Raw genomic sequence first — 15,681 nt, 5'->3', positions numbered from 1 at the left:
TAATAGTCCTTACTTGCTGCCTAATGTATGTCACTGTGTTGCATGTAACTGTTTACTTCAATCGATAAACAAGGATGAATGTAAAAGTAAAAAAGGCAATGGCATGATGTCCAGGAGCAAACTGAACATTAAAACACTACTAGCACTAGATATATAAAATGAAAGTAGAATAATATATAAGGAATTGTTATACTGATACCTGAAATTCATTTGATGAATATTTTCTCCTGTTGACTTCTAAATTTTATACTATATCTGTAACTGTTTTCTATCACACTACAAAGAAATGTGCATGCAAATTTATTATTATGATATTTTGTATACAAAACTCTTAGTGATATTCTGAATGTTAAAAGTTTAGTTTAATGAGAGGTTGAAAATAACATTTAAAGATAGTATCATTCAATGGTATTTATTTCTGCGATTACGACATGATATTCACTCAATGTTGGATACACTTAATCGACCTCAGTAATTTCTGTAACTTGTGGCAAGTAGGCTTACATTGAAACAGTCTCAGCCAATTTATGCCAGGAGATATATACAATCTAGAACTTTGCAAGAATTTTTGAGCTTTCAACTTAGCTGAACGGTTTATTCACAGCGCCCATGCATGCGCCGTATGGAAAGGTTAACACTAATGTCCTGATATCGCACAGCTATTACAAACCAAATAAATATATTATAGAAATAAATCAGGACATAGTAATGAAAAAATAATCTGATACAGTGTCTGCATTGTGAACTTTATGCTTTTGACATGATGTGTGTTTCGTTGATATAAAAATAGTGACTGGCAGACCGGAAGCAGATGTTTTCAGCATGCAATATAGCGGCAATCGTTTTGATCACATAACATATTAGGCCTAAGTAGCTTTGGATACAGTATGTACAGATACAAAAAATGTACCCCATACGATCATACTTGTTTTGCAAATCACAAGTTGATTGAGTACACAAGGTGGGATTTATTGTTTTGTTTGTAAAACATTAATTTGCAAGCTGAAAATCGCTGTGTACACAACTTGTCAGTTCAACGTATCAAACCTTACCTATGGTTTCAATTACACATTGTAATTAGCTTTGCTCTATTGAGATGTGTTCTTGTTAATATATTGGGATCTTCTTGATGTCAATTTCTGGACAATATGACCACTGAATACAGGTTGAGATAACGCCTCGGGCCAGAGTTTTGTGACCGCTGGCCGCATTAGACAGGTGACTGCTTATTTCAGGTTCATTATAAAGTGTTTTTCTATCGGGCGAACCACAAACTGACCACATACAGGAGGTGGCTTTCAGGTGACCGCTTAATCAGGTTTGACTGTACAAGGAAAAGTCAAGTGCACGTGACATGCCACATGTTTACATCGAGACAGTCTCAGCCAATCTATCCCAGAAGATTGATACAAGGAAAAGTCAAGTACACATGATATGTCATATACTCACATTGAGACAGTCTCAGCCAATTTATCCCAAAAGATAAATACAAGGAAAAGACAAGTACACGTGATATGTCATATACTCATTTTGAGACAGTCTCAGACAATTTAAACCAAAAGATAAACACAAGGAAAAGACAAGTACACGTGATATGTCATATACTTACATTGAGACAGTCTCAGTCAACTTATCCCAGAAGACAACGTTACCTTTGCTCGTCGTGCGGATACTCAACGTAACATTTGCTTTCTATCAGATCCATCAGTGTCAACGGCAGCTCTTTCGCTGCTATATCTTCATAGAATACCAACAGTAAAACAGACTTGCCTCCCCTTGAGTAGATACTTTCCATACGAGCTATGTTGAATTCGTACATACACCAGTATGACTTAAGATAGTTGTTAGATACAATTACCACTGTTTTCCAGCTCTGGTGTATTGCCTTTGTAATATTCTCTGCTATGTCTTGTCCCGGAATGAAATCACGTTGATGCAGACAGAGTGTTAAACCACTTCGTCCCTCTAGGTGGTGTAATAAGTCACCCCTGACAAACCGCCCGTCCTGTTCACAGTACGAAATGAAGGCGCCATATGGGTAATCATCTCGTTCATCATTGTGGGTCTCCAAACCTGTGTATCCCTTGTATTTTGTTTTTGCCATGTAAAACAAATATCTTAATTTCCATCGATAGCGGTAAACAATTCCTGAGACGGTCAAAGAGATAGCCAGAACGATAGCAGACGTTATCCCTGCTATCAGTCCGGTGTAATCATAACAGGACTTTTTCAACTCAATCAAAATGTTTTCGAAATTCCTGAATGTTGTACTTGTGTCATTTGGGAATCGACATTCGTAGTTCCGGAATTTGTCAAACATTGCCTTATTGTCGTCTAGCCACTTTAAAAAATCAAGAGTTTCACACGAACACTGAAGTTGATTTCCATACAAGTTCACTGTCAGATTTGACCGCTTAAGGCTATCTATCTGAACGCGATCATACTTGCTTAGTTTATATAGTTGATTGTGAGAGATGTTTAAGTGTTGCAAATTTGTCATGTGTTTGAGCTCAAGGTCGAATGTGTTAAGTTCATTATTACTAATGTTCAGTATTTGGAGTTCGTTTTGATTCTTAAGCAAAAGGTTCGGAACTGCCTGTATACGATTCCAAGATAAATCCAACACTTTTAAATGCGTAAGGTGTCTGAAAATATTTCCATTCGTATCGTTATATAAAACATTCCCCAGCAGATTATCATGTATAATGAGGGTTTCTACATTCGGACATTCGTTAAAAAATCCATCTGATATAAACGTACAATAATTGTTTGATCCGTCGATATATTTCACCTGTTGTAAATTTGAAACCTGTTGTACCTTTCCAGGAATGTAATAAGTTGTTATGGAGGTCAACTCGTGTCACGTTGTTCGGACCGAAAGGAATACGTCCTGTTATTACATAATCTAAAACACTATCATGAAACAAGACCTCTTTCAGGTTAGGAGGAAGATTAACAGTAAATGCCGATAGCTTAACAATGTCGAGAACAGCGTTCTGATCTGTAGAGGAGTCATCGTCAGTTGAGGATGGTGGTGCCCGCCAGTCGTTGCAGTCCTTCGAACCGGTGATAGGGTTATGGGAGGAGTACTGGTTACTTCCGTCGAAAAACTCCAAATTGATAGCGCTGGCTAATTCAAAAATATAGTTCCCATACGGTAGCCGATTTTCCTTTACCGAGAGAAGCCGTACATTTTTCAGTAATTTTGGAATCACGCCGACCTCTGCTAGAGTTAATCTATTGCTGTCTATGTACAAATTTGTCAAATACGTATGGTTGTTTAATTTGTCTATATCTTGCACGTATAAAGCGATTCCTGGTCCATAGTCACAGTGGAGCTTGTTGATATCTAATGTGTGGATTGGTACAACGTGTAGGTCATCAGTCAAATTGGACATAACGCTGAAGGTTAGCCGGTCATTGTGGGAAATGTTCAGTGCGTACAGATTTGTAAGCACACGAAAAGTTCCAATTTCAATGCTACGCATTTTACAGTAAGATAAATTGAGATGTTGAATAGAGGATACATTTTCGAAATAATTAGATCGCAAGATAGGTAATATACAAACTCCCGTGTGACCTTCTAGGTCTAGAGATTCTAGGTTTGTAAGGTTCTTGAAATCGCCAGTGAAACCAGTTTGATCCACACCGTCTAGTAAACAAGTTTTCAGCGTTGTTATATTTCCGATACTCACTGGATACGTCAGGTTATCAGAACGAACTCTGTCATTGTGATTGTTACACTTTAAATTGAGATATGTTAAGCTTTTTAATCCATGAAACACATTTTGTGAAAATACCGATGAAGGGTATTGTAGGAAATTGTGACTCAAATCAAGAGGTTGGAATGGATCGCCAATAATTTTTTCAGTTTGTTCTCAGAAATATCCAGATACAAAATAGAACTGAGCACTTGATTATCGTCGAACTTTAAATATCTAATATTGTTCCTTCGTAGTATTATCGTAGGGACAGTGGCATTGAAATAGGGTATAACAGAAATTTTCGAGTTTGAGCAATCCGCTACTACACCACCGCTGGCTGAAGCTTTACAATGACATCTCACATCATTGGCACAGGCTATACTGGTTAGTATATTGGTGCTCGAGGCCAGGATAGGGCTATTTGTCGGTCCCTCTGAGTGATGTTGTATATGTAAATGTCCACATATTGTCTGTATTGTGGCAACCATCAAAATCACTGTGAATATATCAGATCAGATAGTTTTCTTTTACACATAGAAGCAATAATATTGCGTATAAATAAGGAAAACGATTTATCAAAATCAAAAATATAACAATAATAATAAAATCAAGTTAACTTTCTTATCTTAAACTTTTACACAGTCAAAAGATTGATGTTGTAATATACCTTTATGGAAACTAAATGAAAGCATTGCTTTCTGAGAACTTGCTGAACTACATATGTTAAATCATGTTTAAAAATAGAATGTAGTTTCATATGTATGAACAAGAAACACTAGAATTTGATTATGAGATGACCAATATTATCCTATTGTAGGTAAATGTCATAATATGGGTTAGTTTTGCTACCTTTATTGCTTTACTGTGAGCAAATATTATAGGCTTTAAAAGGGAAGTGCAAACATCGGGTTTCTTTCTCCAACCAGTCTCCCTTTTACTCACTTATAATAAACACAGTGACCTTATGTTAACTGTTGTAAACATTACTCTTTTCCGTATTTGGGATAGGAAAGACCATGGGATAATGAAGTTCACAGTTCTAAAAGTATCTATCCCATATCATTTAAACTTGTGAAGAATTTATATAAAGTGTATCATTTCTTTGTCAACAGAAGCAGATTTTGAATTTTGGAGAAAAAGATGTATATGTGCAGAAATCCTTTCAAATAAATCGTAAATCTGAAGTCGTTTTAAGTATATATGTATGTCATAATTACACTGATTGGACGTCCATGGTATTCATCATTATGTGACAGTTTATGATATATATAATAGTTCAGTTAATAAGCACCTCTGTCTACAGCTTTAGATGTTTATCATTATGGGTCAGTTTCAGATATATATTATAGTTCAGTTAAACAAGCACCGCTGTCTACTGTTTTAGATGTTTATCATTATGTGACAGATTATGATATATATAATATTTCAATTAAATCAGCACCGCTGTTTACAGCTTTAGATGTTTATCATTGTGTGACAGATTATGATATATATAATATTTCAGTTACATCAGCACCGCTGTCTACAGCTTTAGATGTTTATCATTGTGTGACAGATTATGGTATATATTATAGTTCAGTTAAACAAGCACCGCTGTCTACAGCTTTAGATGTTTATCATTGTGTGACAGATTATGATATATTTAATAGTTCAGTTAAACAAGCACCGCTGTTAACAGCTTTAGATGTTTATCATTGTGTGAGAGATTATATATATTATAGTTAAGTTAAACAAGCACCGCTGTCTACAGCTTTAGATATTTATTATTGTGTGACAGATTATGATATATATAATATTTCAGTTAAAAAAGCACCGCTGTTAACAGCTTTAGATGTTTATCATTGTGAGACAGTGTATGATATATATTGTAGTTCAGTTAAGGATGTAGTCTTCTGAGTTTCAATCACGTTCAAGTCTCGTTTTGATCTGGTGTAATGGGGTTTTGTAATATTATCAAATTATGATTAAGTTTATTAGCAAACACACATCTGAAAAATATGTCAAATAAGTAGATGACTGTTGTATGTAGACATTTTTTTACAAGAATTTAAAAAAAATACCAATTCGGCGGCCATTTTGAAAATGTGTATTAATGTGTATCACTTGCGTTTCAAAAAAGGCCAAAATTTCACCTTTTATGACACAAGATTAATCACTTAAATTGTCATTGTGTCGCCATTTTTAATTGTAGCAGGTTCAATTTTCCTATACAACTTTATAATTTTGAATATGATAAAAATAATATGCAATAAACTGAAAAATTACACTCTTTTTTACACCCCGAAAAAGGTAAAAAAAAAAATAACACAAATGATAATGGGACAAAAACAAAAGCACGCAGACCCCCCATTTTTTTGTAGATGTTTTAGAAAGAGAAACACATGTTCATTTAATTCAGTGAATATTTAAAAAAGTTTAATAGCAGAACTTTTTATATCAAGCGTTTAATCTGCAAAATAATGGTAAAAAAATAGTATTTTTTCATTAAAAAATAGGGGGTAAGGATAACTAAAATCGGCTTTCTGAGTTAAAAGAATAAGATTAAGTTATTTTACTTCCATAATTTAAAGGAAAACAATATTTTCATCAATTCTTCAAACATTCATACATATCTGATAACACACTTAGAAGAAATTGTATGAATTTGTTCTGCAAATGATCAAAACCCGAAAAATCACCTAAAATCACATGTTGTGTTAAATTGGTATCTTTGACCGATCATAGCACAAAAACGAACTCACGGACATATATTTTTTTTGCATTTTCTACTATGCCTTTAGCTCCGTTTTCAAAAAATCCATATAAGAAAAAAAAGTTCAATACAAGATATTTTTTTTACTTCTCAGAGGTGTACGTACACCCTTAAACAAGCACCGCTGTCTACAGCTTTAGATGTTCATCATTATGTGACAGCGTATGGTATGTATTAAAGTTTAGTTAAACAAGCACCGTTGTCTACAGCTTTAAGTGATTAGCATTCCTGGATATTTGTCTAGTAAAAGTATTTCCTATCCGAACATATGAACAAACAATTAATTGGCAACCCAAATATCTTAAGACAGAAAGAAACACCACTCTTGTTATGCTATCATTTTAATAGACTGTCAAGATAACATTAAAAGATAACAAAACTCAAAGCTGGTCATAAAACTGACGACATTTCCCTTGTCAAATAACGTAGCTGCAACCAAATGAAACTAGCAAGTACCTCAAGACCATATATCTTAAATTGCAGGTGGCGTGGCAGGTAATTGATATATTACAATTTCCCTGTGCTTTATACATCCTGATATCACTTTACAGCTATTTTGATGTTCCGATGGAAAATGATCCACAGGATTTTAACCAATAATTATATAATGTACAAATGGAAGTTAAAGACACTCCACTTTGAAACGCATTTGTTTCACAAAATGCAAGTACCTTGATTTTTTTTTAGAATATGTTGACAATTTGTTCAAAGCACTTGGATATAATAAAAAATATCCTTACATTTCATAATATAGTCTTAGGTTACAAAATGATTATGAGAAATATATTAAAATTAATTATTTGCTATCATATATTGGTTTTGCGATATACAAAGGATACTATGTAAGCGATCAAAAAATTAAGAATATCAGTATAGGAAATATTCTAAAAAAAGAAATATATATACATGGCCATCAAAATTAAGGAATACAACAAATCACCTTGTCCAAACATTCTTGAAACTGTTTGTGTCCTTCTTGGTATAAATCAAGATTCGGGAGGGAATACAATCCAAAGCTAATTCTGCAATATTGTGTCTGTAAATTCACAACATGAATATCTCATCACAACGTCAATGAAGTCTAGACCTACTGCGTACTTGTGGTCTGAAAAAGTAAACAAACACACATTGTAAGACCTTTATCTAACGCATGCTATTTTTAACAAAACAAACCATAAACAGACAACAAGAATGTAATAACACTTAAAATGAATTTAAAAATTAAATGTTAAAATGAAATTGCATTTGTTGGTATATAACTAACGTCACTTTCTATTCCAGTGCATGCAATGTAAAACTAATGCTACGCAGAGCAATATAAAATATATGTCACGGCGTTACGCTTCACGTGGTCGCTATCGTTGCATGGCTTCCCGACCTAAATATCGGGTAAGCACTGTAGTCCTACATTGTTATTACAATATATTGTATTCTAAGTTCCATAAAGCGGTATTAAGTGTTAGTACACTATACGCATCTTACCTTTTAGTCTTATAGGGACTATGAGTCGTGGATGAACCAAACACCGGTCAAGCCATGTTTGGTCGTAGGTGTAGGCCGAGATCGATACAAGAAGAAGGTACCTCGCTTATCGACTACTTCGGCCTGGTATTACAACTTTTGGAATACATATGTCATTAGTCACGTTTTATAAAAAAAAATGTTAATACATGTTATTAAATGTGTGTTAGGAAAATCAGTATACTCTATTAGGTATATCATGGCTGTATGCATATGTGTAAGGGAATGAGAGATAGTATGTATGCGTGTTAGGTAATGATTATATTATATCACGGTATGTCAGGTTGATATGAAAAGGCAAAGCCTTAAAAGAACGTAGCTTTTGTTGATCTATGATATTTACTGATTCAGAATACAACTTTCAGAATGAGATAAGATAAACTTTATTTAAAGTGGGCTAGTCGAGGAATAACAATAAAACAAAACTCTAATGAGATTAAGACCGACATAACAATAGGAAGACCGGGGCAAGTTCGGCCTTTTTTTTTTATTTAAGTCCGTTCTAGTAAGTATGGCAGCACGTCCGTTTTTGAACATTATTTAACTATCCTGTTGGAAGATCGGATGGCCGTAAGTTTGCCCACCATTGGAATCAGCTTAATTATGTAGTCATAAAGCATGCAACGTCAGATTTTACAGCCAATTCTACGATTTTTTATGTGTTACTTGGGCCGAACTTGCCACGGTATCATTGGCCGAAACTGTCCGGGCCCAAATTGATATTTCAAAACATTCTTGTCGTACAGCAACATGGTAGTGAGTGATTGGCTTGGCTTTTATGTATTATCGCTTGTCGTACAGCAACATGGAAGTGAGTGATTGGCTTGTCTTTTATGTAGTATCACTTGTCGTACAGCATCATGGTAATGAGTGATTGGCTTGGCTTTTTTTTATTATCACTTGTCGTACAGCAACATGGTAGTGATTGGCTTGGGTTTTATGTATTATCACTTGTCGTACAGTAACATGGAAGTGACCGATTGGCTTGACTTTTATGTATCATCACTTGTCGTACAGCAACATGGTAGTAAGTGATTGGCTTGGCTTTTATGTATTATCACCTGTCGTACAGCAACATGAAAGTGAGTGATTGGCTTTCATGTATTATCACTTGTCGTACAGCAACATGGAAGTGAGTGATTGGCTTTTATGTATTATCGCTTGTCGTACAGCAACATGGAAGTGAGTGATGGGCTTGGCTTTTTTGTATTATCACTTGTCGTACAGCAACATGGTAGTGATTGGCTTGGGTTTTATGTATTATCACTTGTCGTACAGTAACATGGAAGTGACCGATTGGCTTGACTTTTATGTATCATCACTTGTCGTACAGCAACATGGTAGTGAGTGATTGGCTTGGCTTTTATGTATTATCACTTGTCGTACAGCAACATTGAAGTGAGTAATTGGCTTAGCTTTTATGTAGTATCACTCGTCGTACAGCAACATAGTAATGAGTGATTTGCTTGGCTTTTTTTGTATTATCACTTGTCGTACAGCAACATGGTAGTGAGTGATTGGCTTGGCTTTTAGGTATTATCACTTGTCGTACAGCAACATGGAAGTGAGTGATGGGCTTGGCGTTTATGTATTATCACTTGTCGTACAGCAACATGGGAGTGAGTAATTGGCTTAGCTTTTATGTAGTATCACTTGTCGTACAGCAAAATGGTAATGAGTGATTTGCTTGACTTTTTTTTATTATCACTTATCGTACAGCAACATGGTAGTGAGTGATTGGCTTGGCTTTTATGTATTATCATTTGTCGTACAGCAACAAGGTAGTGATTGGCTTGGGTTTTATGTATTATCACTTGTCGTACAGCAACATGGTAGTGAGTGATTGGCTTTCATGTATTATCACTTGTCGTACAGCAACATGGAAGTGAGTAATTGGCTTAGCTTTTATGTAGTATCACTTGTCGTACAGCAACATGGTAATGAGTGATTTGCTTGGCTTTTTTTGTATTATCAATTGTCGTACAGCAACATGGTAGTGAGTGATTGGCTTGGCTTTTTTGTATTATCACATGTCGTACAGCAACATGGTAGTGAGTGATTGGCTTGGCTTTTATATATTATCACTTGTCGTACAGCAACATGGTAGGGAGTGATTGGCTTGGCTTTTATGTATTATCATTTGTCGTACAGCAACTAGGTAGGGATTGGCTTGGGTTTTATGTATTATCACTTGTCGTACAGCAACATTGAAGTGAGTAATTGGCTTAGCTTTTATGTAGTATCACTTGTCGTACAGCAACATGGTAATGAGTGATTTGCTTGGCTTTTTTTGTATTATCAATTGTATTGGCTTGGCTTTTATGTATTATCATTTGTCGTACAGCAACTAGGTAGGGATTGGCTTGGGTTTTATGTATTATCACTTGTCGTACAGTAATATGGAAGTGAGTGATTGGCTTGACTTTTATGTATCATCACTTTTCGTACAGCAACATGGTAGTGAGTGATTGGCTTGGCTTTTATATATTATCACTTGTCGTACAGCAACATGGTAGGGAGTGATTGGCTTGGCTTTTATGTATTATCATTTGTCGTACAGCAACTAGGTAGGGATTGGCTTGGGTTTTATGTATTATCACTTGTCGTACAGTAACATGGAAGTGAGTGATTGGCTTGACTTTTATGTATCATCACTTTTCGTACAGCAACATGGTAGTGAGTGATTGGCTTTCATGTATTATCACTTGTCGTACAGCAACATGGAAGTGAGTAATTGGCTTAGCTTTTATGTAGTATCACTTGTCGTACAGCAAAATGGTAATGAGTGATTTGCTTGACTTTTTTTTATTATCACTTATCGTACAGCAACATGGTAGTGAGTGATTGGCTTGGCTTTTATGTATTTTCACTTGTCGTTCAGCAACATGGTAGTGATTGGCTTGGGTTTTATGTATTATTACTTGTCGTACAGTAACATGGAAGTGAGTGATTGGCTTGGCTTTTATGTATCATCACTTGTCGTACAGCAACATGGAAGTGAGTGATGGGCTTGGCGTTTATGTATTATCACTTGTCGTACAGCAACATGGAAGTGAGTAATTGGCTTAGCTTTTATGTAGTATCACTTGTCGTACAGCAACATGGTAATGAGTGATTTGCTTGGCTTTTTTTGTATTATCACTTATCGTACAGCAACATGGTAGTGAGTGATTGGCCTGGCTTTTATGTATTATCACTTGTCGTACAGCAACATTGAAGTGAGTAATTGGCTTAGCTTTTATGTAGTATCACTTGTCGTACAGCAACATGGTAATGAGTGATTTGCTTGGCTTTTTTTGTATTATCAATTGTATTGGCTTGGCTTTTATGTATTATCATTTGTCGTACAGCAACAAGGTAGTGATTGGCTTGGGGTTTATGTATTATCACTTGTCGTTCAGCAACATGGAAGTGAGTAATTGGCTTAGATTGGCTTGACTTTTATGTATTATCACTTGTCGTACAGCAACATGAAAGTGAGTGATCGGCTTTCATGTATTATCACTTGTCGTACAGCAACATGGAAGTGAGTAATTGGCTTAGCTTTTATGTAGTATCACTTGTCGTACAGCAACATGGTAATGAGTGATTTGCTTGGCTTTTTTTGTATTATCAATTGTCGTACAGCAACATGGTAGTGAGTGATTGGCTTGGCTTTTTTGTATTATCACATGTCGTACAGCAACATGGTAGTGAGTGATTGGCTTGGCTTTTATGCATTATCACTTGTCGTACAGCAACATGGTAGTGAGTGATTGGCTTGGGTTTTATGTATTATCACTTGTCGTTCAGCAACATGGAAGTGAGTAATTGGCTTAGCTTTTATGTAGTATCACTTGTCGTACAGCAACATGGTAGTGAGTGATTGACTTTTATGTATTATCAGTTGTCGTACAGCAACATGGTAGTGATTGGTTTGTCTTTTATTTATTATCTCTTGTCGTACAGCAACATGGAAGTGAATGATTGGCTTGGGTTTTTTGTATTATCACTTGTCGTTCAGCAACATGGAAGTGAGTAATTGGCTTAGCTTTTATGTAGTATCACTTGTCGTACAGCAACATGGTAGTGAGTGATTGGCTTGGCTTTTTTATATTATCACTTGTCGTACAGCAACATGGTAGTGAGTGATTGGCTTGGGTTTTATGTATTATCACTTGTCGTACAGCAACATGGTAGTGATTGGTTTGTCTTTTATTTATTATCACTTGTCGTACAGCAACATGGAAGTGAATGATTGGCTTGGCTTTTTTGTATTATCACTTGTCGTACAGCAACATGGTAGTGAGTGATTGGCTTTTATGTATTATCACTTGAAGCTGTAAATTTCTTACACGTTTGACTGTTAAAAAGTAGCAATTCCGTTTTAAAAAGTTCCCATATTCTACCCTCTCAAAAATGTTTTCTCCTGTTAAGTCATTTTACATTAGAGTTTTCCTCGCCATTTTTTCGTCGTTGAATGCCTAGCCAACTAAACTGCTAAGATCCTTAAACTTGTAAATATTAGCTCAAAAACAAAAATATCAGGGATGGCCGAACTTGCTCCGGTCTCCCATATGTAGATTTTTTATATCATTGATGATTGGTAAAAATGTATTCACAATATAAATTTTGGATCAATGACGCCATTTTCTTCCAGTCAAAGCTGAAGCAGATATTTGTTCTTGTGCGTAACGTATATGATGGGTCGGTGGCGCAGTTGATAGCGCGCTCGTCTTCACCAAGATGGCCGGATTCAATCCCGGTCACCTGCCCGACCACGCGGAATTTCTCCGGATACTCCAGCTTCCTCCCATGTTAAGAATTAAACCCTCTGTGTGCTTCCGTCAGGGCACAAAAAGAATGACTGAGATAAGCTGGGAGAAAACTGTTTGGTAATTACTAAAGAAAAAAGTGCATACTACATCTTTTACGATTAGTCTAAATAAATGTATAGAGATGTTCGTTAAAATATGAAATTGAAAAAAGAAAACATTGTAATACTTTGATGTAACTGAAATTGTCTTGATATGGATATGTTGTCTCAATTATTAAATTTCAATTTTTTTAACTGTCACCGAGGTTTGACAGGTAATGATGCCAACCAAATTTACAGTTTCTGTCTGTAACTAGTTATAAATCGGCACGCGTGGTGAAAAAGTAACACGTTGCACTTGGGTTGGTCGTCTGGAGAATTCATGTTAATTCCGTCATCAGTGCATTTTCCATTGCTCCTTTTATGAGTGGTGATGCGTAAATAATGTAAAGACTATATCCAGACTTTCAAAAATGTCAATTACTTCATTCATATTCTCATTAAACGGAAATCAAAAACTGATGAAATTTTAAATCTTCTCTTTTTTGAAGATATCTCCCGTTAGAAAAAACAACAGAACCGGGTCGATGACAAAAAAAGATTTTCAGAAAATATCGGCATTTTTACTTTTCGCGCCTGTGGAAAAAACTGAAATAAAAATAAAAGTCTTGAGCACCGACAAAGAGATAAAAGCAACGGACATCAGTTCCAGAGTTTTTAGCTTATTTTTCGTCCTTCCGGAAATAACCGAAAAAGGCCGATGGATTGTGACGTGCTTGTGACATCATAGTATGATAATCTCTGAACGAAGTTTCATGCCTGTTAGTATCACATTTTATGTGATAAACTTTTTTCACTCAGAATGCATATGATTTTTTGTCTAAATAAACAAGTAATAAAACATGAAGATTGCTTTCACTATATGAAGATATTCATGTATGGGTTGAAACAATATTGTCTTTGCTTCAAGGATACACTTCCTGTTTTCCCACTGGACGATTACTTCCGGACAAAAATAAGGCAAAGTGTAGAAAGGGAAAGCAACTATGTATACGCACGAATGAGTTACCATTAAAGAGCATCGATTGGGCGCCAAAGGCGCCCGAGAGCTATGCTCTTATCATGCATATGTGTTATGTCATGGAAGTTAATCAGAGCGTTGAATGAATCTCCTCCTGAGAGTGGACAACCTATTGTACGAAAACTGACCCCAGGGACCCAAACCTGGCAATCCATATGTGTGTCATGTGCTGGGAAATAAAAACTTACGAAAAAACTTTCATTTATACGCTTTTCGGTCAGTAGCTCCTGACAGTGTGATTCAAACATACACAAGATCACTGAAATAATCAACTTCGGTGATTTACTACTGTGTTATCCATGTCATGATTTCTAGTGTATCACTGGGACTGCTTCCATTTGGGAACTCTCTAGGACACCTAAATGAATCCTCGCGAATTACTAAATGCGATTTTCGAAATACTGTAAGAAGTGTTATCTTGAAAAGCAGAAACTTTCACACGGGGTTAAGATACAGGACAGCGACAAGTAATAGTGACAAATTATTTACAATATGAACACACCCGGTTATAATAGTCCAGTGTCAACAAGGACAAGGTTTACAACGTCGTAAACAAACACGAATAAAATACACTGATGATAATACACAACGACAAAGAAAAACCACAGCATTAGCATCAGTTCCCAACAACACGCGAACACAAAATATATTACAAAGTCAAATACACGGACATAAAATGACACATGATCTGCGCACAGGTAAAATTATACAAATGCCATCTCACGGGCAAAACATACTTCAAAGTTAACGCACCGTGACGAAATTTACAACACACATATAAAGATATAATATGCAGGAAAGTACTCGTAAACATCAACACAAAACATGTCAGAGTGTCATTACACAAGGACAATAGATACCACTTTGTCAACAAATGGGGACAAAATAAATACACCTTCACCACACGGATAATAAATACCTTTTTTGACATACAGGGATAAAATAAAATAAATCCTCAACACACAATGACAATATATCTAATTGTCAACATACAGGGACAAAAAAATACACTTTCAACACACAAGGACAATATATATCATTGTCAACATACAGGGACAAAATAAAATACGCTTTCAACACACAGGGACAATATATATCAATGTCAACATACAGGGACACTATAAAATGCACATTCAACACACAAGGACAATATATATCATTGTCAACATACAGGAACAAAATAAAATACATCCTCAACACACAAGGACAATAAAGATCACTGTCAACATACAGGGACAAAATAAAATACAACTTCAACACACAATGACAATAAATATCATTGTCAACATACAGGGACAAAATAAAATACAACTTCAACACACAATGACAATAAATATCATTGTCAACATACAGGGACAAAATAAATTCCAACTTCAACACACAGTGACAATAAATATCATTGTCAACATACAGGGACAAAATAAAATACAACTTCAACACACAATGACAATAAATACCCTTTTCGGCATACAGGGACAAAAAATACACTTTGTCAACATAGAGAGTCAAAATAGATATACCTTCACCACACAAGGACAATAAATACACCTTTCGACGTACATGGACAACATTAAATACACCTTCACGCATAAGGATAATAAATACCACTTTTTCATTATACAGAGACAAAACAAAATACACATTGAACACAAAAAGACAATAAATACCACTTTAACATGTTGACAATGATATTTATCCACGCAAAGACAATGAATATCATTGTCAACATACAGGGACAGAATAAAATACACCTTCAACACACAATGATATTAAATAACATAGACAACATACATGGACAATATATATCATTGTCAACATACAAGGACAA

At 35.3% G+C, this 15,681-nt stretch overlaps 1 long non-coding RNA gene and 1 pseudogene across 1 annotated transcript; both read right to left on the bottom strand.

Annotated features, from left to right (window-relative positions):
- Positions 1-502: 502 nt before the first annotated feature.
- Positions 503-3,839, bottom strand: LOC110462413 (annotated as a pseudogene).
- Position 3,840: 1 nt separating this feature from the next.
- LOC110462414 lies at positions 3,841-8,044 on the bottom strand. The gene is made up of 3 exons (XR_002464281.1): positions 7,939-8,044; positions 7,397-7,561; positions 3,841-4,200 (listed from the first exon to the last, which is right to left on the bottom strand). It is a non-coding gene; the product is annotated as an uncharacterized LOC110462414 (long non-coding RNA).
- Positions 8,045-15,681: the final 7,637 nt, after the last annotated feature.

This window comes from Mizuhopecten yessoensis, unplaced genomic scaffold (genome assembly GCF_002113885.1).
Source record: "Mizuhopecten yessoensis strain PY_sf001 unplaced genomic scaffold, ASM211388v2 scaffold10791, whole genome shotgun sequence".
Lineage (NCBI taxonomy): Eukaryota > Metazoa > Mollusca > Bivalvia > Pectinida > Pectinidae > Mizuhopecten > Mizuhopecten yessoensis.
The sequence above is the reverse complement of the archived record's forward strand: the minus strand, read 5'-3'. Positions and strand labels throughout refer to the sequence as shown.